At 45.6% G+C, this 13,162-nt stretch overlaps 2 long non-coding RNA genes across 2 annotated transcripts; one reads left to right on the top strand and one right to left on the bottom strand.

Moving 5' to 3' along the window:
- Window positions 1–12: 12 nt before the first annotated feature.
- Window positions 13–3,434, bottom strand: LOC141121814 (uncharacterized). Its single transcript, XR_012240598.1, has 4 exons — window positions 2,667–3,434; window positions 438–565; window positions 228–351; window positions 13–111 (listed from the first exon to the last, which is right to left on the bottom strand). It is a non-coding gene; the product is annotated as an uncharacterized lncRNA (long non-coding RNA).
- Window positions 3,435–4,298: 864 nt separating this feature from the next.
- Window positions 4,299–11,711, top strand: LOC141121813 (uncharacterized). Its single transcript, XR_012240597.1, has 3 exons — window positions 4,299–4,480; window positions 8,384–8,444; window positions 11,659–11,711. It is a non-coding gene; the product is annotated as an uncharacterized lncRNA (long non-coding RNA).
- The last annotated feature ends 1,451 nt before the right edge of the window (window positions 11,712–13,162 follow it).

The following is a 13,162-nucleotide window of genomic DNA, read 5'->3' as shown; positions in this document are numbered from 1 at the left end:
GTTCCTCATCTACCTGATGATGGTGGGGGATGGTGTGATCTTCCTGTGTAGAATCCCGGGAATACAGAGGACGGGGACATCTCTCTGGTGGGTTCCCATTACTGGATCCATCTGTAGGAAACACACACACTGACTGAATACATTGTTTCTATGTGTTTATCAGATGATGGGGGATCTAGGTGGACCCTCCGTACTGCTCTCTCCTTTACAATAAAGTCTCCTCTTACCCGGTGATGTGAGGGGCGGCTGATTGTCCATCATGATGTCCTTGTAGAGATCCTTGTGTCCTTCTAAATACTCCCACTCCTCCATGGAGAAATAGACAGTGACATCCTGACACCTTATAGGAACCTGACACACACAATGATACAGTCACCATCCAGACACATCCCTTGTCTGTTACTGGATAATGTCCCAGAATTCCCAGCACCGCTCACCTCTCCTCCATGATCTCTCTGGTAACTTCTAGAATCTTCTTTGTATATCTCTATTCTATCAGGGAGGGAGGTGGAGGCAATGTGATGGTCATAAGATCTCCAGACTTCACAGGAGGAAAACTCTAGATCTGAACACAAATAGTAAAATCAAATGATATTCCCAGAATCCTCCTCACCTCACCATTCAGGTTTCCTTTTTTATTAAAGTCCCACTTCAGACGGAGTTAAAATTTACCCACACCCCACAGGTTAAAAGCTTGTTGCAGGCATTCTGGTGTCATTACATACAATGCAGGACTAACAGTCACACTTTGCAAGTAAGGATGCCAAGGGTCCGCCCACATCCTAAGAGCATCAGAAAAAAAGCTAGATGGAAGGACATTGGGAGGAGGAGCTGTGAGGTCAGTGTGATGTCATAGGACATATAGACTCTGAATGGAGAGACATTTGGATGGGAAAATTTGAGGCTCCGTGAAAACCAAATCATTGTTCCTGGGTGTGTCCCACCTCTCTAACTTTGACCTTTACCATACAGAAATCTGTCAGGAATCTGTGAAAGTAAGCTCTCATGTGATCAGGTGATGTGCGGAGGAACAGAATGTAAATAGCAGACAATTTTCTCCAGAGCTCCTAATGGTGGGGATGGATTTTGCTGAGTGCTGGTGCCAAGTTTCCACCCCCCAGGATCACTGCAGGTGTGGAGAAAAGCTGTGTAAGAGGATATGGAGGAGAGATGAGGAGGAGATCCAGGAATCAGGATAAAGGTCAGGACAAGCAACAGACGAGCACATCCAAGAGATGAAGCCGGGGTCACTACACAGAAAATCAATCCAAGGAAACAACAGGCAGGACGAGGAATAGCAAGAAGGAGCTCAGAGACAAATGAGAATATTGCTCAGCCAATGGGAGATTATCTCAGCATGACTTACATAATGAAGGAGATGAGGGGGAGGGGAGGGGAGGGCTTGACAAATTTGCTTTGAATCTCGGAGCCAGCTAAAAAGTTAGGAGACAGTTTTCATTAGCGTAGGGCGCAAGGTGCAAAACATGGGGTGAAGGGTGCAGGACATGGGATGCAGAACAAGTGGTGCAGAAGATGAGGTGCAAAATGCAGGAAATCAGGTGAAGGGTGGAGGTCACTGTAGGACAGTAATCCAATCCCCCCTCCCCTGTGTCCTCCTGCATGTCCTGTACATCTCCCCCAGCAGTGTGTGAGAGCAGAGTGGATGGAGAGGACATCTTGTGTACATAAAGCAGCATGTCCCTCCCTGGCTGGTTTCTTAGCTGGCTGCTTTGCAGGCTTGTCTGGTTACTCCTGTAAGGACTCTGTAGTCCTGTTTCTCAGCACCTTGTGGGGATCTTTGTGGCAGTGCCGAGGTGGCTCCATGTTGGAGATTCGGTCCCGCTCCTTCCTCTCTGTTCTGCCGGAGCGCTCTGCAGGGACACAGGCAGCTGTGGGTGGAAGCAGGAGCCAATGGTGACAGTAATGCGGCCGCGGAAAGGAGAAAGATCGGCAGCGGGAGCTCAGTGAGATGAGTCCTCTCATGTCCTGTCCTGTCCAGTCCACCCCTCACTTCACAGGTCGGGTGCCGCCATCTCCTCCTCCCCTCCCCCTCCCGCCTGGCCCCGCTCCGAGACACATTCCTGTCTGAATAATGTGTCCGGGTTTCAGGCAGAAACATTATTCAGACCAACAGTGACAATGACAAGAGCCCAGGGGCCAGTACGCCATTTCTAGTCACCATGGTGACCTGGGATTTGACCATAGAGACATGGAAATTCAGCTGGTTCAGCAGGGATCGGTCACATTTCCATCCATGTGTGGTCACTGCCGGATAAAAGTCACTCCATCAGCGGCTGCAGCCAATAGCTTCATCACTGATCTGTGTATTCTGAGAGCGGAGGAGCGCCCCCCATTGTCAGAATACAATAGTGCAGCGAGGAGGATTCCCCCATCCCCCTCCAATGTGTGGATGGGGGAATCACTTCAGTTTTTTCCTCTCATCCCGCTGGCCGAACAATAAAACTGAACCATGTATGGCCAGATTTGGAAGGAAGATATATTAATCATCAACTGATCCCCCTGAAGGGGTTAATCTTTGTATTTCCACACTATATATGTGTGTATCATCATCTGCTGGAGATAAAAGACATCACAGTGACTATGGAGGAAGAGGACGGACATGACGGGGGGTTACTGGGTGTAAATAGAAAATAAGATCTTATTACCTCCTCTACTGCCTCTTCCAGTAATGTCTTCTCTCTACTTCCTTCCGACTCACCTCTCACCCGGAACTTCCTGTCTGTACCTGACATCACTTCCTGTCTGTACCTGACATCACTTCCTGTCAGGGTCTGGGTGGCTGCAGAGTGGTGCTCCACGTTGGACAGGAAGCATGTGTCCTCCACTCCACTTCTTTTATAATTGATTTTTATTGTAACAAACAATGAATGGCTGTAGCTGGAGCAAGAGGGGTCTGGCTGCAAAGTGGCGCTCCACCGATGAGAGGAAGCATGTGTCCTCCACTTCTTTTTTTTTTTTTTTTTACTGAGCTTTATTTTGAATCTCTGCAGCTGGAGCTCCACTGTCACAATCCCCGATCGTCTGGGGTCCCCCAGTGGCTCTGGTGGCTCCTCCCAGCATCGGGTGACCACCTCGGAGAAGCACTCTCCTTGGCGGACCCCCGTGCGGGCGGCCGGGCACGCTCCCGAGTCCTGCTTTTGCATGTATTCACACAGATAGCAGGACTTGGCCCACGCCCCCTGGCGCCCATGTCAATGGATTTGATTGATAGCAGCGGGAGCCAATGGCTGCGCTGCTATCAATCTATCCGATCAAGAGCCGGGATGCTGTGCAGAGAGGGAGAGTGTGTCTCCGCCAAGAGAATGACGGGGCTCAGGTAAGTAAAACTGGGGGGGCCGGTCACTTCCAGAAGTTTTTTCACCTTAATGCATAGGACAACCCCTTCAATGACCAGAGCCTTTTTTGCGATTCAGCACTGCCTTATTTTAACTGACAATTGCGCGGTCGTGCAACGCTGTACCCAAACAAAATTTACGTCCTTTTTTCCCCCACAAATAGAGTTTTCTTTTGGTGGTATTTGATCACCTCTGCGGTTTAAATTTTTTGCGCTATAAACAAAAAAGAGCAACAATTTTGAAAAAAAAAGTTTTTATATACTTTCTGCTATAAAACATATCTAAAAAAAATATAAAAACATGTATTCATCAGTTTAGGCCAATATATATTCTTCTACATATTTTTGGTAACAAAAAAATCGCAATAAGCGTATATAGATTGGTTTGCGCAAAAGTTATAGCGTCTACAAACTACGGGATAGATTTAGGGACTTTTTTTTTTAATTGTTTTTACTGGTAATGGCGGCGATCTGTGATTTTTAGCAGGACTGCGACATTGCGGCGGACAAGTCTGACCCCAAATTACACTTTTTAGGGACCAGTGACATTATTACATTGATCAGTGCTATAAAAATGCACTAATCAATGTAAAAATGACACTGGCAAGGAAGGGGTTAACACTAGGGGGCGATCAAGGGGTTAAGTGTGTTCCATATGCGTGTTCTAACTGTAGGGGGGATGGGCTTACTGGAACATGACAGAGATCACTCCTCCCGATCACTGGGGACCGTATATCACTGTTATGTCACTAGGTAGAACGGGGAAATGCCTTGTTTACATACATACATTGTAGGACATCGAGTCTGTGGGACCCACAAGCACGCTCCGGTGGCGCGCACGCCCCGCCATCCTGCTTGTATGGACTGACGTACAGGTATGTCAGTTTGTGCAGGAGAGCCAACCTGCCCAGTATATCTGCGTGAGCCGGTCGGCAAGTGCTTAACATTTCCCAATGTACATGTTTGGTGATGATAGAAGTTGATGTTTATGTTGGAAGAAGAATACAATCCATGTCTCTAATCACAATCTCATTGTCCTTGTTTGCCCGACCTTCATACCAACTAACAGGACCGAGACTGAGACACACATGGATCTCCGTGCAAAAAATGTTTTAGGGTTCAATGGTATGTTGACATTAAACCTCCATCTTCCTGAAAATCATATCTGTTGCAAATATTATCCACTTAGCGACCCCCCCGCCGCATTGTACTGAAGACGGGGGACGCTGTACTGAGGACGGGGGGCACTGTACTGAGGATGGGGGGCCGCATTGTACTGTGGATGGGGGCGCTGTACTGAGGACGGGGGACGCTGTACTGAGGACGGGGGGCGCTGTACTGAGGACGGGGGGCGCTGTACTGAGGACGGGGGGCGCTGTACTGAGGACGGGGGGCGCTGTACTGAGGACAGGAGGCGCTGTACTGAGGACGGGAGGCGCTGTACTGAGGACGGGGGGCGCTGTACTGAGGACGGGGGGCGCTGTACTGAGGACGGGGGACGCTGTACTGAGGACGGGGGGCGCTGTACTGAGGACGGGGGGGCGCTGTACTGAGGACGGGGGGGCGCTGTACTGAGGACGGGGGGGCTCTGTACTGAGGACGGGGGACGCTGTACTGAGGACGGGGGGCGCTGTACTGAGGACGGGGGGCGCTGTACTGAGGACGGGGGGCGCTGTACTGAGGACGGGGGGTCGCTGTACTGAGGACGGGGGGTCGCTGTACTGAGGACGGGGGGGCGCTGTACTGAGGACGGGGGGCGATGTAGGCAAAGCGATGTGCTGGTATGTCTCTGCCTACTCCCAGGTTTAGGGCGCACGCATGATTGTACACAGCGCTCTGGTGTTAGGGAAATAATTCACACTCTCAGACCGTCCCCGGCATCAAGGTAATATTTATTGCATATGCAAGAGAAATTAATTGCATTACATGTTCATGCTGTCATTGTCATTTCTAAGGAAAATACTGTGGTACATGTCTTTTTTACAAAGCCCTGGACACCCCCCTTTCCTGTCTTAAAAGATGCCCAGTCTCATGTATTTTCAATTTTATTCTGGACACAACAGGAAAGGTGGAAGTGTCTGTTACAGACTGTTATCTTCATCTAACAATGGTTACAGGATACTGACTTGAAAACTCCCCAAGCCAACACAAAAATACAGGATATATTAAAAAAACTGCACATCCAAGCTTCTTATATTGCTGACTCCATTTTATTACGAGTCTTTAGCTTAATCCTAGATTCATAGCTTATTTCTAGGCCATGATAAACAAAATGGCGTTTTTCATAACTGACATTTAAAGTATAATTTCTCTAACATCTCCCCCCTTTTATACTAATAATGTCAATAATTCAAATATCCAGGTTCTTTTATTTTTTTTACCAGGTATTATCATTTAGACAGATAAGTCCTTAGCGAGAGTTGTAAATTCATCATCAGGTTCCAAGTATAGTTCCATGTCGCTCTGGAGGAGCATAGTTTTGTTAAAGATGTGTCAATCAGTCTTTGAAGAATTCCCCTAATACAGGGAATGCAGCAACATCCACACAATGTAAGAACAGCGGCTGCCATGACAATAGAGATAAGCAAACTTTTTGCAAGATCACCCCATTTACCAAACCATTTTTCGAACGCTATACGGTTCTGCCACGCTGTCAAAGAGGTGGCGTCCAATTATGCTGCTATGCCTTTGATAGCATCTCTGGTGTAATTCACAAACCTCTGCTGGTTGTAGTAGATGTAGTTTATCCAGTCGACGTTCTTTTTGGGCTGGACCCATATGAAGAGTGAGGTGAGTCCTGCTGTTATTTGATTCTGCGCTTTAATTCCATCTGGAACTCCTCGTGGAACACCTATTTCGTCTATATACACTCGGTTGTCAAATGATCCTTGTGGTGTTTCTCGCTTAATTCCTTTAAAAAAGTATTTACCTGGTAGTTTCATTGATTTATCACTCATAGGAACTATATAAAAGGGAAGCAGCAATCGGGTAAGGGCACAACTACCCTCCCATCTAGGTGGCAGTCTGGGCCTTAGTCTCTTATCTCCACACAAACACCAAACATCAGCCAATTGCTGTTTTTGTTCCTGAAACCATTTTAGTTCATGCTTAATGTCTGTAGTACGGGTTGTAATTGCACAGTATTCAGCGGATAGGGTGCCAACATTTGTACCATTACTGTCATTGTTAGAGAAACAAGTAAAATTTCCTGGTAATGCTTGTACTGATGGGGGTATACTTTGCATCTTAGTCTTAGGGTAGCTCTTTTTCTCATTTACACATTCTGACCCAGTTATATTTTATGAAAATATTCTTATTATACAAGTCAAGTCTATTTCCTCCTTAGGGAGAGGAACGGTGGCTAGTTATTGAATATAATAAGGTTTACAATACAACATTTCATACGGTGTTAGTCCTTTAGCAGTAGGGGTAATTCTTATACTCAACAATGCCATTGGCAAACACTAAACCCATTTATTTTTCCCTGTTTCCTCCAACAATTTTCTTAGTTTACTCTTTAAGGTACCATTGTGTCTCCACTGTGCCCACAGATTGTGGGTGGTAGACACAGTGGTTTTTTTAGGTCAATATTGTACCATTTACCAATTTGTTGTATTATTCGGTTTACAAAATGGGAGCCATTGTCACTGTAAATCACAGAGGGGATCCCATGAAATGGAATCACCTCTTTATAAGTACTTTGGCTACTGACTGCCCATTTGGGTGTGTCATAGGAAAAGCTTCCACCCACTTTATAAACAATAATAATCATAAAATCCATGCATATCGTGTGAAAGGGATAAGAGGGTTGTGGGAAATAACCTCTTAAGGGTCTTAGGGCACCTTGAGCATGGTATCTGGTACAAAGCGGACATGTGAGGCAAAAATTTCTAGAGTTGTTCGTAAACCCATATGTTGTGAACACCTTATTGATCACCTGCACCATCCCTCCTTTTGAGATATGGGCTTGCCCATGGCTCAATAACACAGCATATCTAAACAGTGATGTAGGTAAGATGGGTTTACCTTCTGTACTTGTGTATATACCATTGACCAGCTTTGCCCCTTTAGATAACCACTTTTGTTTTTCACCTGCTGGTGATGTTTTCTGCATTTCTGATAACCATGTTTTATCAATAGCTTTCTGTACCTCACCATTTTCTTGGGGACCTGTATAGTATATGTGTGTGTTTTTTTGCCGTCCTGTAGTAGCTTCCCTTGCGGTCTTTGTCCGTTAGTGCATTTCCTAGAGTAATTGGATCTGTTCCCTTTCTGTGTGCTGTACATTTACAAATAGCCACTTGTCTTGGTTTCTGTACATTTTCTAGAAGGGCCAGGATAAGATCTCTATGTGAGATTGGTTTAGCTGTGGACATAATCATACCCCTATTTTTCCATTGCTGGGCAGATATGTGTATAGTAGAAAAAGCGTATTGGCTGTCTGTATAAATATTTATTTTCTTCCCTTCCCCTAGACTACAGGCCCTGGATAGGGCAATAATTTCAGCTTGTTGTGTAGAGTAGGAACTGGGAAGGGGTCTGGCTTCAATGACCTGGTCATGCGTTACTATAGCGTATGCCGTTTGATTTACCCCTTTATCGTCCTTTTTACAAGACCCATCAACACAAAAGGTAATGTCAGCATCGGGAAAGGGAATATCAGTGAGATCCTTCCTTACAATCTACAGTCTGATAAAAGGTTTTACTGTAATTGGGAAGGCTAAGCATAGAGGAACCCACAATGAGGTGCTTTACCTTCGTAAATGCATCCTCTGCTTGCACATTCCACTGAATGGAATCTTTTGCAGCCATTAGTGAACCATAGATGAGATCAGAAAGAGGCGTCACCTTTGTAGCATAATTTGCTATCCATGCTCTACAGAAATTTGCCTTCCCAAGAAATGACATCATTTCTTTTTTGGTATGTGATTTGGGGACTTGAAGGATGGCCTCTTTTCGGATCTCATGCAAAAGTCTACCTTCTTGAGATAAAATGTAACCCAGGTATTTCACCTTTTCTTTCCACAGTTGTAATTTGTCTTTGCTGACCTTTTGACCTTGGTCTGCGAGGAAATGCATCAGAACCATGGTCATTTTACATACATTACTACCAGAATGTCATCCAAGAGAATTTAACTCACACTGGGAGGTACAAACCGAGACAAATTATTGGACATTCTTTGTGAGAAGGTAGTTGGACTTTCACAATATCCCTGGGATAACCTAGTGTATGTGTACCTTTTTTTTTTTTTCGTGTACATAAATGCAACCCAGAACTGACTGTCTTTGTGTAAGGGAATGGGAAAGAAGGATTACTGTTATCGATAACAGAAAATACCTTGTTCTCTGGGTAGAGCTCGTTCAGGAGGACATGCATGTCTGGGACCACCGGGGCCCTCGGTAATACGGCCCTATTGACTGCCTGTAAATCGTGCACGAGTCTCCACCCATCTTTCCCTCCCTTATGCTTCCTATACCTCTGAATCCCTCTGGATTTTAGTTTCTCATCTGTCAGTTGGACCCAGTTTGTGATAAATTCTCCTAGCTCATGCCATGACACCTTGGGATTCTGGGTGACCGAAACACAAGGTACAGTATCCTGCCTGTATATTTGCAGAATAGGCTATGGTAGGAGACAAGTAGCCACGCTATTTCCTTCCTTATCACAGTCCAGGCTTTTTAAGAGAACTTCAGTGTTAGTGAGACTCATTAACTGTTTCTCATAGGACTTATCAGGCCCAGAGGTCTTTTTGTAATACATGGTGCAATAGAGGTTTGTCTGGACCTTATATCTTTTCCTCACAGACTCTTCGTCAATTATTTCTGCCAGGGTTTTAGGTATATTTAATCCCTCAGTTTGAAAATTCCAGGCTGTACCAGTATCAGGGCTCATTATCCACGGCTGTGATTTGTTTTTCACACAGCCGATAGGCTTTGAGATCTCCCTCCACTGGTACGACAGAAATATCAAGAGCGTGCAACATGTCTCTACCCAACAAATTAACAGGACATTTAGTCAAAATGACAATTTTACACTGAGCCTATTTACCTGTCTGTGGATCTTCCACAGTAAGACCTTCAGACATGACCTCCTGGTGCATCAACCCATTTTGCAGATTTTACATATACTACACCTTTTTCTTTACCTTTTTCATATCCAGCGGCTGTATTAGGGTCCTACAAGCCCCAGTATCACAGAGAAATGTTAGCCATCTACCCTTCACAACCAAGGTTATTTCTGACTTGACTTTAGCATGCAAACATGTTTGCGCACACATCCAAAATTTCAGATTCTTTCTCATCCTTTTCTTCTGTATCTCTCTCTGCAGACATACCAACATCTAGTCATGCTTCTTCCTCTCTGTTTGACCTACATTCTTTTGCCAAGTGACCTCTTTTACCTCACAGGAAACACTCCCCTCTCTTTTTTTTTTTTTTTCATAGTCCTGAATGCAGGGCCTTGTTCAGGTGTTTCCCATCCTTCTGTTCTCCTTCTCAATGACATACACATCATTACCTCCTACATTTTGTCCTGCCCCAGGGTTCGAAACTTCAATTAGTGGAAATTCTTTCTCTCCACATTCTGTTTGTTCCCCTGCTGAGGGGGATATCAATTGGTTCACCAGGTCCCCAAAAAATTTTGTAACAGTTGCTGTAAGGGGCGTCCCTTGTGGACTCCTCTGGACAGCAAGAGTCATCTTGAGAGGGGGTTTAGCTGCAGCCATAGGAGAATCGGTTGCATCTGCGGGTGACCCAGGTGACCATGGGGGAACAACAAACAGTGGAGAGTCAGGTTGCATTTGGTTTGTTACGTTTTGTTCAGTCAATACTTGGGGATTGGGTGGCAATTACTGCCGCTCTTATTTTTTCTACACATACTGTTATGTATTTACTACCATATTTGTTATGATGTCCAATGTTTTGTTTATTTTGTTTGGCTATCCCTGGGTGTCCCGTGTGCGGTCCATGGCTGCCTGTGCCTTTCCTAGCGGCGGACATGTGTTTCTCCTGGCAGGAGATGACACCCTTATGTTCGTCTCCTGCTTGTTCTCGCCGAGCCCAGGGTTCCTTACCCACGGGCTCGCCTTGAACGCGCTTGCGCAGTAGCGCGGGTTGCGCACCTGCGCAGTGCGGAGAAACTGACCCGGTGACGTCAGACGCTTGCCGGCTGGCGGCGTCGTGGGCGTCTCCGGGTTGGGGAGCTCACTTAATGGGCCCTCGGGCCTGTGAGTGAGCATCTGAGCTCTCTCCATGATAGACTGCTGACGTGGGGCTGGGATGGAAAGGAGGCCTTCAACACCTCACTGGTGTACATCTATAGGTACGTTGTATGCTCTCTTACCTCGGATACTATCCTTTACCCGACGCTATCTATTACAGATACCTTCATATGGATTTTATCCTGTATCTCATGTTACATTTGATACTGTTTTATTGACAGACTCCCAGGCAACCCTGTGGTTATCTGCCCTTAGTGGTGGGCTTCCACACATTGTACCCTACACGATGCCCCAGTGTTTGGAAATGTTTGGCTCCCCTGCTCATTATGGGCCACCCGACCCCCGCGCCATTGCAAGTCTCCTCGTGGCTAGCACCTTTGTTACCCTCTGGTCAACCGTTGTGGTGAGCTACATTACACGCTTCAATTAATTACTAGCCTAGTGCAACCCCCTTGTCTACTTCCTTTTCCCCCCCCTTCCCTTATCCTCCCCTTCCCTGTGTATGGCCTGTTCCTCTTCACCCTGTCCCCTGCCCCCTTCTCTCCTTCTCCCTCCACCACCCCCTCCCCGGTGTTTCCTCTTGTTTCCCGTCCCCCCTCCCTTCCCCCCCCTCCCCCTTTTCCTTCTCCTTGCTTCACTACCCTTACCCTCCCTTCCCCTCTCCCCTTCCCGCCCCCCCTTTTCTTCCCCTCCCCCCCCTTCCATTCCCCCCTCTCCCCCCTCTCCCCCCCCCCCCCCAGTTCCCTCTCCCCTTTTCCCTTAGCCCTCTCTTTCCCTCCCCCCTTCCGTCCCTTCTATTTGTGTATGGCTAAATCCATCGTATCCTTTCATCAGCTATCTTTGTGGCCCCCTACTCATGCTATGCTTTTCATTTAGGGGGCTCTACATTATCCCCCCTGTCCGCCGCGGGGGAGAGTTTTTTGGGCGGCCCGGTGCCGCACACGATCACCCAATTATAGGGTAAGCCGAACTAGCTATTATGTTTTACTTTTTCCCTTTTCTACATGCTGCTTTTTATGATCACTACTTGTAGTGTACTGTATATCTTTTTGCTTGTATTGCATTATATTATTTGTCTTATAGATTGGTCCTCCTGAGGAAGCAATAATATCGCGAAACTAGTCAAGACCCAGACCAGTCATTACCTTGTAATTTACAGATATTCTTTGTTGAACCTTGAATCTCTGTTTTTGCATTTTATTATATATACCATGTATTTCCTTTTGTAATAAATTTCTTTTATACATATTGTCTATCATCGTTTATCTGTACCGGTATAGTCCAGCCTATTTTAGGGTGCGAACATTATGGGGCCAACATCAGCCACTGTCCCCTATGTCCCACTCTCTTTTCCTTGTACATATTAATTTGGATGATGGTACGGTTTACTTTCTATTACCCTTGACTACATGAGGCTATACTCACAATTTGTTCAGTCAATACTTGCTGAACTAAACTTCAGAGGACGGTCATATTATTGTCCTCCTCTTTGTTCAAAAACATAGTCTTTTTATGGTTTTCTGAATTTAACCTATGGTTAGCCTCCTCAAGCCATTTCTTTGCCTGGGGAAGGCCTAATTTCTTCTGTTTTCTTATTTTTGTGCCGGCATCATTTTTAAGCTTTCTACACAGTATTACACAATAATCCTTATTTAAAAATGCATCAAAATCATACTTTGTTTTCAAACATTTTAGGAAATGTCACATTCTCTTTGTCTAGACTACACATATACTTAACATCTTCATTCACACCAACAGATTTTCCATGGATCATACCTACTTTGTTTATCGTGCACACGGAGCTCTTTATGTCTTCTCACAATGACGCAACACACGCACACAGTATCTTATCACTTGCAATCACTCACAGACTTTCTAGTCATGATATATCACTTCTAGATTACTGATCTTGTGTATTGCTAAAACACTGGTGTCTTAGAGAATTACAGAATTATGAGGAGACTGAATTCTCCCGACTGTTCTTTCATTGTTACTTAAAACTTCACTAACTTGTAGAGAGCATTTACAGAATTACGAGGAGACTGAATTCTCCCGACTGTTCTTTCATCCTATCAAAACATTTAATATTTCAGTCCTTGATCCAAGGGTATTTATGTGCCTGCTCAGGATTAATACAACATATGAGGCTGGCATGAACACTGCGGTCCGCCAAATGTCCTCTGTTTGTTACCTGGAAATCTATCAGGCCACACCCTTGTATCAGGGGGGGTTCTTTATCTGGAAGTATTTTTGATCCAAGGGTATTTATATGCCTAGAAATCTATCAGGCCACACCCTTGTATCAACGGGGGGCTTCTTTAGGTTTTGATCTAGGAGTATTTATGTGTCCCCAAGGGATTTTCTGCAGTTTACAAGGCTGTCTGGATCTAAGATCCAATCGACAAATTTCCTTTATCTGCACCCGGATATTAGTATGGGACCATACCCCTACATCAAATGACAATTAACCAGAAGAAAACAAACAAGAACACACAAGAGAGAACACCCGCAGTGCTCGACTGCCGCCAGGTCGCCCTGAGCGCGTCTTCCCAAAACGCGGGCTAGTCACTAGGTCTGCCCATCCAGG

Source organism: Aquarana catesbeiana, unplaced genomic scaffold, assembly GCF_042186555.1.
Source record: "Aquarana catesbeiana isolate 2022-GZ unplaced genomic scaffold, ASM4218655v1 unanchor233, whole genome shotgun sequence".
Lineage (NCBI taxonomy): Eukaryota > Metazoa > Chordata > Amphibia > Anura > Ranidae > Aquarana > Aquarana catesbeiana.
Note: the sequence above shows the minus strand (reverse complement) of the source record. Positions and strands in the feature narration are given on the sequence as shown.